Source organism: Astyanax mexicanus, chromosome 13, assembly GCF_023375975.1.
Source record: "Astyanax mexicanus isolate ESR-SI-001 chromosome 13, AstMex3_surface, whole genome shotgun sequence".
Lineage (NCBI taxonomy): Eukaryota > Metazoa > Chordata > Actinopteri > Characiformes > Acestrorhamphidae > Astyanax > Astyanax mexicanus.
This window is the reverse complement of record NC_064420.1, coordinates 4254354-4268568: the sequence shown is the minus strand read 5'-3', so window position 1 is coordinate 4268568 and position 14215 is coordinate 4254354. Positions and strand designations below refer to the sequence as shown.

General features: G+C 32.4%; 2 long non-coding RNA genes across 2 annotated transcripts in view; one reads left to right on the top strand and one right to left on the bottom strand.

Annotated features, from left to right (window-relative positions):
• LOC125780593 (uncharacterized) overlaps positions 1–14215 on the bottom strand; it is a 241396-nt gene that overhangs the window by 74739 nt on the left and 152442 nt on the right. The window lies entirely within an intron of this gene.
• Positions 457–14215, top strand: part of LOC125780592 (uncharacterized) — a 70902-nt gene continuing 57143 nt past the window's right edge. Inside the window, exons 1-2 of the long non-coding RNA XR_007423858.1 lie at positions 457–577; positions 11802–11871. This is a non-coding gene — a long non-coding RNA (uncharacterized LOC125780592). The remainder of the gene's footprint in view (positions 578–11801; positions 11872–14215) is intronic.

The window sequence follows — 14215 nt, the reverse complement described above, 5'->3', positions numbered from 1 at the left end:
TTTTTTATTAAATCAATAACAATAATAAAAAAAAATCGTGTGGACGAAGATGACGTAGGAAGAAATACATTTTCATAGGCATAAAGATGAAAAAAAACGAAAAGAAAAGACTTAAGTTACTTTTAAAAATAATTTTATTAGTATAGTCAAGGTTCTGTAACACAAACACAATATATATAATTTTTAAATCAATACTAAAAAATATATTTATTAAAAAGTGTGGCGGAGGCAGCCAATCAGAGCTTCCAAATACAACTAAATTATCCAAGAAAAAAAAATATATATAAATGTATTTTAATATCTCAAATTCAGTTCACCTCACGATTACAAATAATACTCATAATAGAAATCTAATTATTTGCATCTCATTAATTATTATTTAACAATTTATTAAAACATTGTAGAGGAGGGAGACGGCCAATCAGAGCAGGAGGGAGGGGGCGAAAGGGAGGGATACAGCAAGAGAGAGAGAAAGAGCCGTCCACAGGCGTGTGGGGGAAGAAAAGGAAAGAAATGGCTTATTTATAAAATAGTCACGGTTCTGGAAGCTTCCGAATATGAATGTGATCCATTACAGGTAAACTCAGGTCACCTCACCAAGTAATAACACCCAAACACTCGCCACAGCCGCTTCACAGTGTGTGGAATATTAAATAAAAGTCACGGGTTATAAACCTAAAAACTCAATAATAATAATATAACCATTAATAATTTCAAAATTAATATGTAAGTATCTAGCTGTATAATTTTAACGCATTAGGTGGATAGCAGCCGACTGCAAAATTCTGCCAACACTAGCTAGATAACCTAGACTAGCTAACTAAAAATACAGAAATGACAAAAAAGCAATAAATTGTTCCAGACTTAAGTTATTTAAATGTCACAAAACGTTTTTTATGTAAAATAAAACTCCTAAAAAACAGGTAGTAACGTTACCTAGTTACATTTGCTAACACTAAACATAAATAAGTACAATTCAAACAGACTGACAGGTGTAAAACAGTTAGGCTAGCTTAGCTAACTAGCTAGCTAACCAGCTAACTTCCTAGCTAGCTAACGCTAGCTGTTTAAGCTAAACTAGCTAACCTAGCTTTACCTAGTTAGCCACTCTAATGACACAATTACAAGAATTTGTACTAGACTTACTTTAATGTCACAAAACGTCTTTTTTTATTAATTAACATATAAAATGTTTAGACAGTAGCTAGCTACACTTGCTAACACTGAACATAAATAAGTACAAGACAGAAAGACAAGAATTTGTATCTTACTTACTTAAATGTCACAAAACGTCTCCTTTTTGTTGGCATTCGTTAAGAAATTTCTACAAAAATTCACTAATAACAATTGAAATATACTTAAGTTGCCATATTTTTTTTCCAAAATAGTACATTTAGTATGCATTTAAGTACGTATTAATTTAGTGTTAAAAGTATGTACTTTTCCAGGGTCATTAAAAGGTTTTGAATGGTTGAGGCTCTGAATCTACAGTCAGCTCAGTGGGTTTAGGAAAATAGTGCTTCCCACAATAAACATTTTAATATTAATAATATTTTTTATTATTATTTAATAAAATATTATTATTTAAGTGCCCCTTTCTACACTGCAAGACCAACACAGTACAGGTTATATGAACAGAACTGAATCAACTTTTATTTAAAGGTCTGAATGGTTTGGGCTCTGAATCTACAATAATAATGGTGCTTTTCCTCCACTGCAAAAGTACAGTAAAGACTATAATAATATAATGCAAACAATATATACATATTCAGTGTAAGTAAAGTTTAATACAAATCATAAATGTAAAATCATAACATTGAATTAATATTGAATCAAGGGAAAATCAATGTTCTACAATCTGACTATTTTTGGTTGTATCAAATTGTAATATATTTAGTGTTTAAAATTATAAGTGTTTGTAAAATATAAATATAAGTTTTAAACGATTAAAATATAAGTATTAAACTATTAAATTATCTAAAACTATAAGAAGAAATACAGCAAACTAAAACATTATATGTATTGTACAAAGTGCAAGTGATATAAAGTGTCAGTCCACTTTAAATAGGTATAGCAGGTAATGTGACAGTTTCATGGACAGGGATTAAGCCTAGTCCTAGACTACATGTATATTTTAATGGAGAATTTCTATTCAAAATGCTGTATATTCTGGGAAACCAACCCAAAGTGTCGGTGCATTGTAAACATTCAATGGGACATTTATCTAAACTGTATGAACAGATTAGGATGTAGATAATTGCAGAAGAGTGGTTAATAATGGACAAAGTACACAAAAGTATCTAAAGTTCCCTTGTACCTAATAATACCTGGACTAAGTGAAGAAAAATGGTACAGTGTATAACGTAAATATCACACTTGCAAGTTGCAGTATTATAGTAGCTTACTTCATAACACCCAGTTCCTTAGAAGCAGTTTCCAAAGAATGCTATTCACAAAAAAGTTTATATTGTGTCATTTTCTACCCTTGATATGTAACTACTGCAGTCTATATTAGACAGCAAATCTAACTTTACAAATTAAATCATTAAAAGCACACAAGTTGCTTCAAATTATCTGCATCTATTTATTGATCAGCGACAAAGATATAGTTTTCTTATCACATGTCCCAGTAAGATCAAATATATATGGGCTAATTCTCAGTTCACAGTAAGCCTATATCAAAGACAGCAGTGAACTTTGGCCATTTCTAGGCTCATCATTATCACCGTAGGCTTTTGAAAGCACATGTCCAAAGACTGAGTGCATATCCCATTGTTATATTTCAAGTATATCCCCAGAAATCTGAGAAAGACGTCACTGAAATCTCAGCAGGCCACGACAAACGATAGTGACGGCTCGCTAATTGTGCAGCAGCAGTACGTCCTGTTTCAGGACAGCTGTGGTTTTACAGATTTCACACCTCACCCCAGACATATTGTCAAAGAATCTTAATCTCCAAACCCCCATTCTTCTGTTTGCATAATGCGAGAGTGGTAAGTGCTCAGGGAGTGAGAAGGAATTTACTGCCCTCCTCAATAGAAAACCCGGCCACCTCCAATACATCTCTCCCTCTCTCTCCCTGTCAACTGTTTATGTCTTACACTACCGCAAAAGGAGATTGATAGCCCTAAAATCTAATTGAGTTAGGAAGGCAGGAAGAAAGAACATTTTCGACCCACTTTGGCACACATTAAAAGCTTGCATCTGTTAAGGGCGATAAATGGATATGCAGGTTGTATACATGGACTATTTTGGAAAAATTGAATGTGTTGAATATGGTTCAAATTAAATCATTCTAATTTTAATGATGCATGAATTGTATATATTTTTTTAGTTCAAGGTTTTTTAGTATGTTTTTTTTTTTAGATTCGTCATCCCCCAACTTTTGTGATACCAGACATTATCATACATGTAATATCATACATAAGGTAAAATAAAGTTATACAAAAAAGGATTATTAAAAAATAATAAGTAATTAAGAAAAAAGGATTACATGGACAGGCTGTCTGCATCCATACCCTCAACAAAAATTAAAAAAGTTGCCAAAAAAAAAAAAAAAAAAAACATTTCAGTGGACCCCCTCAAAGTATATTTAATATAATGCAATTTGAGGTTTGACACACATTTTATTTTAATTGTAACATTTTAACCCACATTCAGAGCTGGAAAGATCATTAAAAATTATTGTTAAAAAATATGTTAATGTATGTATTGGTCAAGTAAAAATAGGACATAAGCAAAGACAAAGGTCTTTATAAGATTTATGTGCATTTTCTCAAGATACATTACAGAACATATTAACATGTTAACAACAGTAAAGAAACAACAACAAAAAAATTATGATTATTTTATTTTATTATTATCATTTTTTATTTATATACAATATTAAACTATTGCTATCAACCATTTAAATGTACAATTAAATTAATTTAAATTATATATTAAAATAAAACTAAATCAGCAGCATCTCCCAGTTTGTTTTGGTCAACAGCAATGTCATCCAAAGCCATGGTTTTGGTTACAAAAGGAGACAAAAATGTCCCTGCTGTCCTTCGAGACACAAAGAGGAGTCTATATATCTTATAAAAACAAATGTCTATCACCCCGAGACTGACTGAAGGTGGAGAAGGAGGGGAGTGCAGTCTAGACAGTTTATGGCCCCAATAACAACCTGCGCTCGAATTCAGTGTTTCTGTTGCGCTCAAGCTAAACAATTCTCACTGCGGAGCAGCCGAGCAATAAATCCACTGCGGTGGGAACGAGAGGTTTCATCTCTTTCAGGATGGACAGATGCCGTCTTTAACGTTTTCCAGGAGATGAGGTCATTCTGAGTGGCCTGAAACCCAGAGGAAACCTCATTAGCTTTGTCCTTCCCTCTGACTCAAGAAGAGCTTTTAACATGCATTGTAAAAAGAGAATGTTTGAAAAGTTATGTGCTGACTCTCATACTAGCCACTGCATATTCAACATGACACCTCATGGCAAAGAACTCTCGAAGGATGTGAGAAATAGAAGTGATGCTCTTTACAAATAATAGGCTATAGGAAGATTGCTTTGTGCATTATAAACATGAATGACCTCTACCTCTACAATTTTGTTTTTCCCCCAAAAAGTTCAGATACATCAGTAAAACATATCAGATTTGGCACTCCATCAAAAGACCATCAGTGATTGTTCTACAATCTGAGAAATCTTTTTTGGAAAAAAGAGCTCTTTGATCAGTGTTATGAAGTTTAGTGAATAGCTGTAGATTTAAAGGATCTTACTTTCGTTTCGTTTAAATATCAACTTTATTACAGATGTTTCTCTTAAATTTGAGAAGAAAATCAAACATAAGGTACATTTCTCATCTTGATTTAATCTCCTTCAACACTAGATATTTTCTCTTTCTTCTGTATAACAATAAAAAAGCTACAGCTAAACATTTAGAACTTAAATGTTTTAAAAGTTAAAGGTCTGTTACCCTTATTAAACACATTCAGTTCAGTTATGGTGAAGGACTGTTGTGCATGGGAACATTGCTATGATGATGCTGAAACAATTTACCCTGTAGCCCTACTGCCTGTTTATTGAATCTATACTGCTGATTCATCTACAACCGCTCAAAATACAATTCCACATATATTTGCTTTTTACTTTTCAACACTACTACATAATTGTTATTCAGTGTTTTTATAGATAAGGAAATGGTTCTTTATAGAAATATAACAGCTCATAAACCATATGGATGCTTATATAATTCCTTTCCTGTTTGAAGGGCTTATGGAAAACCTTTTTTAAATGTTTATGTACATGTTTAACTCTTTTTACATATCATACCCTACTAATGTAATCGCTGTAACTGTACACAAAACTTTAGATAATTGTCATTTTTCAGTTATTCAATAGTTATCTTCAAATTTTTTACATATTTAACTCAAATCTGGAACCCAAATTTTATTTTTCAGACATTTATGTCATCCTAAAATCTCAGAATGACTCACAGTTTCTTATTTAAAGCACCTAGTTGAGCTGAACAAACCTTTTTCAGTTGCTTTTACTACAATGTTTCATTTTGTGGGTCTTTTGTTGTTGGATTAATGACGTGACGCCTATCCTACTGCATTATTTTTAGTAAAAAAAAAAGTTTAAATGCATAAAACCTTGGTATATTTGTGTAACTACTCTTTTATCTTTAACAAAACTTTAGTTAATAGTCATTTTTTCTATTAATTAATAGTCTAATGGTAATATTTTTACATATTTAACTTAAATCAATCATTTACTTACAGTATACTTTCCCTTCAGTGCTTTTAACTTGGGTTAGGTTTTAACACAATAACCACTAATAACATAAAGTTATCAGCACATATTTTCTGATTTATGTAACTTGATGGCAACAGTAAAAAAGACTTGAAAGCACTTGAAAATTCAATATGATCATTCTCAGAAAAGTTTGGAAACATGTAATTTTTTTTTAAGAGCAGTTCTGTGGAACTGTATACTCGTCGTGACCACAGCAGACACGTTTAAAAGAATGACGAGGGCCGTTCAATTTTCACTTACACACCGCTCCATTGTTGTGCGCGTGGGTTAACAGAAAGAAAAATTGATGACCTTTCTTTGTGCTTTATCTGGGCGACGATTGGATATTTGTTGGCTGTTTGTTCTCTGCCATGTTGTGATGTTTACATTGAATGGGCTTACAAGGCTTGACAAAGGGAAGAGTTGCTCAATAAGCTGGAATTATAGCTAACGTGACGACCAGAATGGAAAACCTTGACCAGTAGTTATTATAGAGGCCGTGTGTTTGTGTGAGTGACCTTTGGTTGTCAATATTCAGAATGTCAATCTTAGATCTGATTTGTGAAGATCCTCATGTATGGATTGTATAGATTAGTGAATGGACAGTGACTATTCAATTTAGTAATGGAGAGGACATGCAGATGATGAGATGTAGAAAGACTTGAAATATTGAAGTATTGAAGGTTTTCTTTAAAAAAATGTCTGTTCTACAAATGGTTGATATTTCATAAAAACCTGTATCTCTAATGTTTCCCACATTCACATTATGTCACTTTTGACATAATATAAATCTGGCAGTGTTTTTTGTTGTTTTTGTTGGGTAGAAATGCTCCAAAATGACTTTGACTTCCATTAAAACTTAACATTTTATAAACCCTTTTCTGAACTATGATAATGTATCTATTTTTTTCCAGTGAATGGCAACAATTATTTATTTTCTATTTTACATATAACAACATATTATAACATTTATATGCCAAAACATATAGTTTATAAAGCTCTGGAAAAAAATTAAGACCATTTAAAAATGATGAGTTTCTTTGATTTTACCAAATTGAAAACCTTTGAAAAGTAATCAAGAGGAAGATGGATGATCACAAGCCATCAAACCAAACTGAACTACTTGCTGAACTTTTTGCACCAGGAGTAAAGCAGCATAAAGTTCTCCAAAAGCAGTATGTAAGACTGGTGAAGGAGAACATGCCAATGATGCATTAAAACTGTGAAAACTGTTAAAAATCTAAAGATCTGAGGTTTTTTTTTGTTATTTAAAATTTCTCATTTTCAGCAAATAAATGCTATAAATTAAAATATTTTTATTTGGAATTTGGGAGAAATGTTGTCTGTAGTTTATATAAAACAACAATGTTCATTTTACTCAAACAGAAACCCATAAATAGGAAAATCGGAGAAACTTAATTCAGAAACTGTAGTGGTATCTTATTTTGTTCCAGAGATTGTATATTATATTTTTCTGAATAAATATTAGTAAATAAAGAATATTAGTATGTTGTAGGATACGCTATTAAAAAAAAGATTCTCCATGAAACTAAAATGAGGTTTTAAAAGTATTTTTACAAGGCTTTCTATGTACCCTTTGCCTTTAACTCAAGTACTCAAAATTGTACACTGTCACAGGTGAGTGTTTTAAAGTGACAGAAACAAAACAGTGAATAGGCCCAAATAGGCATAAAATAAATATGCAGAAAAACTCAGGTTTTAAGATTCAAGATTAAATCCTGAGACAGATAATGACAAAAATGTATTTTTATTTTATGTATGTTACAGGGTTGTTTTTAAAAATACAATTCTTTACAGGATTCTTTTTAGATTGCATACAGCCACTCAAAGGCCTGACTTACTGTTTCTTTTCTTTTCATTTTTTTCAAGGGCTTTGTTTTTTTTTTTCAAGGCCATAATAAAGGTTATGACAATGGCAGCAGGACCAATAGCAGCTGACACTTGGAGCGCACTTGTAAATTGAACATGTGTTCTCGGGTTGTGTAAAACATGAAAGGCAGAGAGCAATCTAAAGGTCGCTGGGATTTTTCGCATCACCACGTTACGCTGGATTCTCTGAGCTTTCTGACACTTTTTCCACTTTGTTCCACACTGCACGTTCAACCGTCAGCAAAACTACTTTACCCTTACACTTGTACTTCAGTGGAACACATGTAACGCATCCTGCTGTGGTGCTAGACATCAGTACTCCTTCAATTGTTTGTAGCCACTAGGGGTGTACCATATCGTATCGTACAAAATAATATTGCCAACATTTGTGAATGTCTTTAATGATACTATACTGTTAAAGATCATGCCATATCACCCACCCCTAATAATGCTGTTTTCAGCAACAAAAAAAAAAGAAAAAACACTCATTCACTCAAATCATACTCATTTCTCATTATATATCTACTAGAGACAGATCATATCTGTCGATTATCATTTATTTTATTTTAATCCTGGATATATGGAGATACCTGGAGTGCATTATTAGTATCATGACATTCTGGATCATTGACTTCTGTTACAAATCTGATAAAATTCTTGTATTTTTATTATTTAATTTTAATTTTGTTGTAGTAGTGTATTCTTTATTATTATTATTTTTTTTTCAGTGTTTTGTCATATCGCCAAGAGTGTCGTTATCGCAGAAATACCATGAAATATCATGATATTATTTTAGGGCCATATCTCCCACCCCTAGTAGCCAGTATGCTTAAAATGAAAATTAAAGAATTAGTTTGGTGTTCAGTTTTGGATATATATTCCCTATTTCCTCTGCTTATGTTTAATCATTCTTGATGTTTGACATTTTCTTCAATATTTTAGATTTGCACTGGGTCTACAATGCTGGCTAATATTGCTAACAAGCAATGGCACCTTATATTAACTATAATTTATCAATTATATAGCACTGACAATCCTTTTTTGAAGGAATGAACATCAACGTCTTCAGTAATTAATTTTTATCCTTTTATACATTTGCATAGGAGCCATGGCTGATTTAGCTGATTAGCTTTTAAGCTGCACCGCACAGCACAAACTCAACTTTTAACTCAACAATAAACAGAATATAGATTAAAATAACATTGCTGTTCCCTTAAATGAGCTGCTGATGTATCTTCAGGTCAGTATCCTCTGCTGAGACACACAAAGTACTGTCCTGTTAAGATATCAACATGCAAAAGTCAGAGCTCACCTGACTCTTAAAGAAAAAAAACAAGTGACACACTGATTGTTTTTTGTTCTTGTTATTCACAAAATTAACCACACCCATGATTAATTAAGAGAATTAGTTCATGCCTTTTGCACGTTTCGAGCTGTGCAAGGTGTATTTTTTGTGCCCTCATGATATCAAAAAGACACACCAATAGTTTGCTAAATAGGATAAGATAGCCCTTAGTATCTTAACATAATGAGATAGTATCTCAAAACATAGTAAGCATTTTAAAATACAGATAGTATTGCAACATAATGGGATTGCATCTCAAAGAGTATCTCAAAACAATTAGTATATATTAAGGAATTGGCTCCAGGAGGTTTTTGCGTCATAGAGACAAGACAGATTTATAGATGGTGGCCTTTGTAGGAATATATGTCTGTAAGTATTGATTTCAGCAACATTTTGAGTTGTGTGTAAACTTCAACTGTTTAAAGCTCACGTCAACAGGAAGCTGAATAATCCCAAAAAGCCACGCGTATGATTCACCTGATTATGATGGTTTGTTATGAAATCCAGCCTCCTCTGGGCAGAGCTTGATTTGTGAAACGCTGAAGTTTGTAGACTCGCTAGTATATGAAGAATGGCTTCTAAAATAATCTGTTTAGGTCAACAAGTGGTTTCCCTGCATGATTAAAACATACAAATAGAAAACACAGGAAGGAGGAGAATGGGTTGATTTGAATAAATGGCTTGCCTGGTTATTTGTTGATCTCGCAGGAACACAGAGTTCTTGGCTGTAAACAGCTCCACTGTGGGGTAAACCCTGTTTCTTTATGTTGGGTCTTGTGGTATGAATCAGCTCTTGACTTTGTTTGTTCTATAACTAAGGTCTCTTTGTAATAAGCCATTTCAGAAGCTCCAGCCAAACCCCATATTTATATATTTACATAACTGGGGACAAAATGTTTAATAACGGTGATGAAGATGTATCATGTGGACAGGATTTGTAGATTAGCTCAGCCAGAAACGTTCTAAAGTGTCCACATGATATAATAGACCACTAATGTTTAACGGCTTCCCTTAACCGCTCTGCTGACACACATTCTCCAATGGTTACTGACTGATCGCCAAGAGAGAAAGATGTTACAATGGATAAACGGAAGAAAGGATTATCCTATATGTCTCAACTCATTATATTGTCCCTATTTGCTGCACATTCTATAGGAAATATAACTCTCTACCTCAGTGACTGCTGTGATCATGTATGTTTTATATGTTACAGTATGTTACATGTCTCTGCACCTTATTCTCACCATGCACATTTTATTGTACCGTATCGGTACTGTACTGTCATGTCTGTTGATCGCCTCATGTCAATGCTGTATTTAATGTATTTATTGTAGTGTTATAGTTCTGTTCTTTACACGAATGCACTTTATGTTTGTCTATTGTTTGTTGTTCCAAAATAATACGAAAATAAAACTTAAATTTCATGTAAAATATTTTTCTTTGTTTTTTCTTGCATGTTGTCACTAAAAACTGAGAATTAAAGGATGATTAACAATGATATTTTTTTTTTTTTCTAAGAAACAGGTCACCCATACTTTTTTTTGTTGTTGTTGTTTATAAAACATCTCCATTTCTGATTAGCTACTTGTCTGCATCATTCCACTGAAGCTGCATTGTTTTAAATTAATATCTTGAGTTAACTCTGATACACTTCCCTCCAAAGGTATTGGAATATTTAGGACTCTGTTTAGCGATCTATAGTGCACTGTCAATTGTGGATCTTACAGCTGGATTTAGGGCGTCAGTGCGTCTTTGGTATCGTGAGGGTGCAAAAAATACACCTTGTGCAGCTTGAAAAGCGCAAAAGGCATTAACTAATTCTCTTAATTAATCATGGATGTGTTATGGGTTTCACGTTAAATAAACCAACCAGTGTGTCCCTTGTCAATCACTTTAATAGGCAGAGGCGCTCTGACTTTGGCGCATTCGTATCTTAACAGCGCAACCTGTAAGTATGGACTCTGATAATTGACTGTTGTATAGGTTAATTTCAGTCAGTGGAGCTCCTGTGTTTTTCACCACCAAAATACTATAGAAACACAGCAGAAATGTACCTGAACACACCTCACTTCCAGACCAACGGGGTATAAGGTAGCAAAGAGCATTCACAAGTGCTGTAAAATTTTCAGAGAAAACACTGCACTGACTTTGGACTTGATGGAACACAGTGGATCAACACCAGCAGATGATGGACATGTCTCTCCAAACAAACCATCACTGATTGTTGGAAACTTCACACTAGACCACGATCAGTTTGGACTGTGTGTCTCTCCACTCTTCCTCCAGACTCTGCTCCCTTGATTTACTAATGAAATGTAAAATTTACTGATGATCAGTGATGGTTTGTTTTGGGAGACATGTCTGTCATCTGCTGGTGTTGATCCACTATGTTTTATTATCAAGTCCAAAATCTTACAGCACTTCCTGCTTCCTTCTACTGACAACTTTTATGTAGGTGCGGATTTCATTTTCCAGCAGGACTTGGAACACTGCCCACACTGCCAAAAGTACCAATTGGCATTATATAATATTCAAATTTTCTGAGACACAGATTTTGGGTTTTCATTGGCTGTAAGCCATAATCTTTTATCAACAATAAAAGAAATAAACGCTTACAATAGATCACTCTGTATGTAATACATCTATATAATATGTGAGTTTATATTATTAACTAAATTACTGAAATAAAGCAACTTTTCAATGATATTCAATTTCTTGAGATGCAGTAGTATGTAGTTAAGTATTTGTATTTATTCTAATGGTGTTATTATGTTTTTTACAGATAAAAAGGACATGGACATGATATGGATAAGAATGAACATCACACTTTTAATGCACATTCTTCAGACCAGGTATAGAACAGAATATTTACCACTTAACCACAATATGATTCACATTTATTGTCATTATTCATATACACGAGTGTATAATATAATCTGTACACTGTCACACAGTATTATTATCATCACATACACACTGATTTAATTCATCAGCAGTATAGAAATGAATCAGATCTTCTCTAAACTTCATTACTGCACAGCTGGACATGTTCCTATGTGGTAAAGGTCATATAATAATTTAGAAAAGCAGAATTATTTTACAGCACCTGAGCCTGAAGCAGTTGTAACACATGGGTGATAGCATTAAGTTAGATGGATGTGACACAGGAAGCTCAGATCACTCAATAGTCAGACAAACGTGAAATTCTAGATCTTTCAAGAAAACAAGCAGGTTGTTTATTTTTCTTGCTCTATTTATTACAAGTTACAGAGGAAGTCATGCCCAGCAGCACTTCACTAACTTCACCCTTTGGGTCTTTAGGTTCATGTTTTGCAGATGTTTTATCTTGTTTTAAGATGAAAAACAGCTTATATTTTTATTAATTCTAAAATACTACTACTATTACCAAAGTCTAACATTAAACCTAAATCTAACCAAAACTCTTTCAACATTAAAAAAATAAAACATACTTAAATACAAAATAATTGTAATATTTTGGAACAACTTATGGCACCTTAAGTATATTTTAATTGTAATTAATCTATATTTAAATACAACATAAAATAATTAGCTTGTGCTTTTGAGTGTTTTTTTTTTTTGTAAAGCTAATACAAACGTTAGTAGATTTAAGTATGTGTTTTTTTAACATCATTTTTAATACACTTGAAGTATATTGTAAATGTACTACTTTCCACATATTGATGCACATATTGTGTACACATTAATGCTACTGGGGAAAAAAAAAAGAATCAGTATTTAATGCCACTATATCTTTTTTCTATTAACACAATAAAAAATGATTAACATTAAGATTAAGATTAAATGACTTCTTGAAAAATAAAAATGAAATAAATGCAGTGCAAAAATGCAGTGTAGTTCAAATATCTGATGTTTCTGATTTCTTCATTGTTGACAAAATATATATTATTTAAGTGTATTCAACTTTTTTTTCTTTTTGTTTTAGTCATTTTATCTACTTATTTTATTAAAAGTCTTATTCCATTTGGTAGATTTTTTTTGCATGTTTTAAGCATTATGTCTTTACAAAAAAATAAATAAATAAATAAATAAATAAATAAATAAAAAAAAAAATATATATATATATATATATATATATATATATATATATATATATATATATATATATATATATATATATATATATATATATATATATAATTATCTATTAGATCCTGTCTATGGAATGAACCCAATTGCTTCAGTAGATACAATTACCCAAACTAGTACAAATGTAGTAGTAAAATGTCAGTTATGTTGTACTTGGAGTACCACTTGTTTTAAGTGATTTTATTCACTTATCTTATTCTTTTGGCATTTGTTTTTGTATGTTTCAAACTAATTTTTGTATGACTTAATATGAAAAATATGAAAAATATGATGAAAAAAACACTCAAAACAAGAACAACTTTTGAGTTATAAATAAGTAAAAAAATCCTTATAATATATATATAATATTAAAATAATCATTAATATTAAATGTTAGATTGTTCTACTATGATTAAGATTTAAAATTTTATCTATAGAGACGTGGCAGTTAAGCGCAGTTCAGCTGAGGAAATGGACAGAGAAAGAAAGAAAAAGGGAGGAAGGAAGACTGTGGAATAAACGTAAAACTGGGCGAGAGATAAAGATTCCACACATGGCTGTAATTTAAAGGAGTGAATTGCCCATTGGTTCCTGTGCCGAGGCAAACATGGCAATAGAGCTGCTTTTGTTATTGCTGCAGTATGACAACTGCTTCCATCAACAAACAATAAAAGTGTGAGGGCTCTGTGAGCCCACACTGAGGGGGATGAGGGCTGAGGGGGTGAGGGGGTGGGGGTCTGTCTCACCATAAACCCCTCTTCATCTCATACACACACCACCACCACCACAGCAACCCTGTAAAAAAAAAAACTGAACATGCTGCCTGTGAGCATGTGTAGATCATTTTTTTAGATATTTCTTATTAAATAAATAAATAAATAAATAAATACATGATAAGCTAAACAAAGAAGAAAGAACGCACGCCGTCCCGGATCATTATCGCAAAGTTTACACATGTGTAAACTCCCTGATAAGCCCTTTAAATTATACAGAACCATGACTGCACACAAAAAAAAAGAGTCAACACAGCATGGAGGATTGCTCCTTATCAGCAGCTAAACAATAGGCTCCGTTTCCCAGATTAGAAGA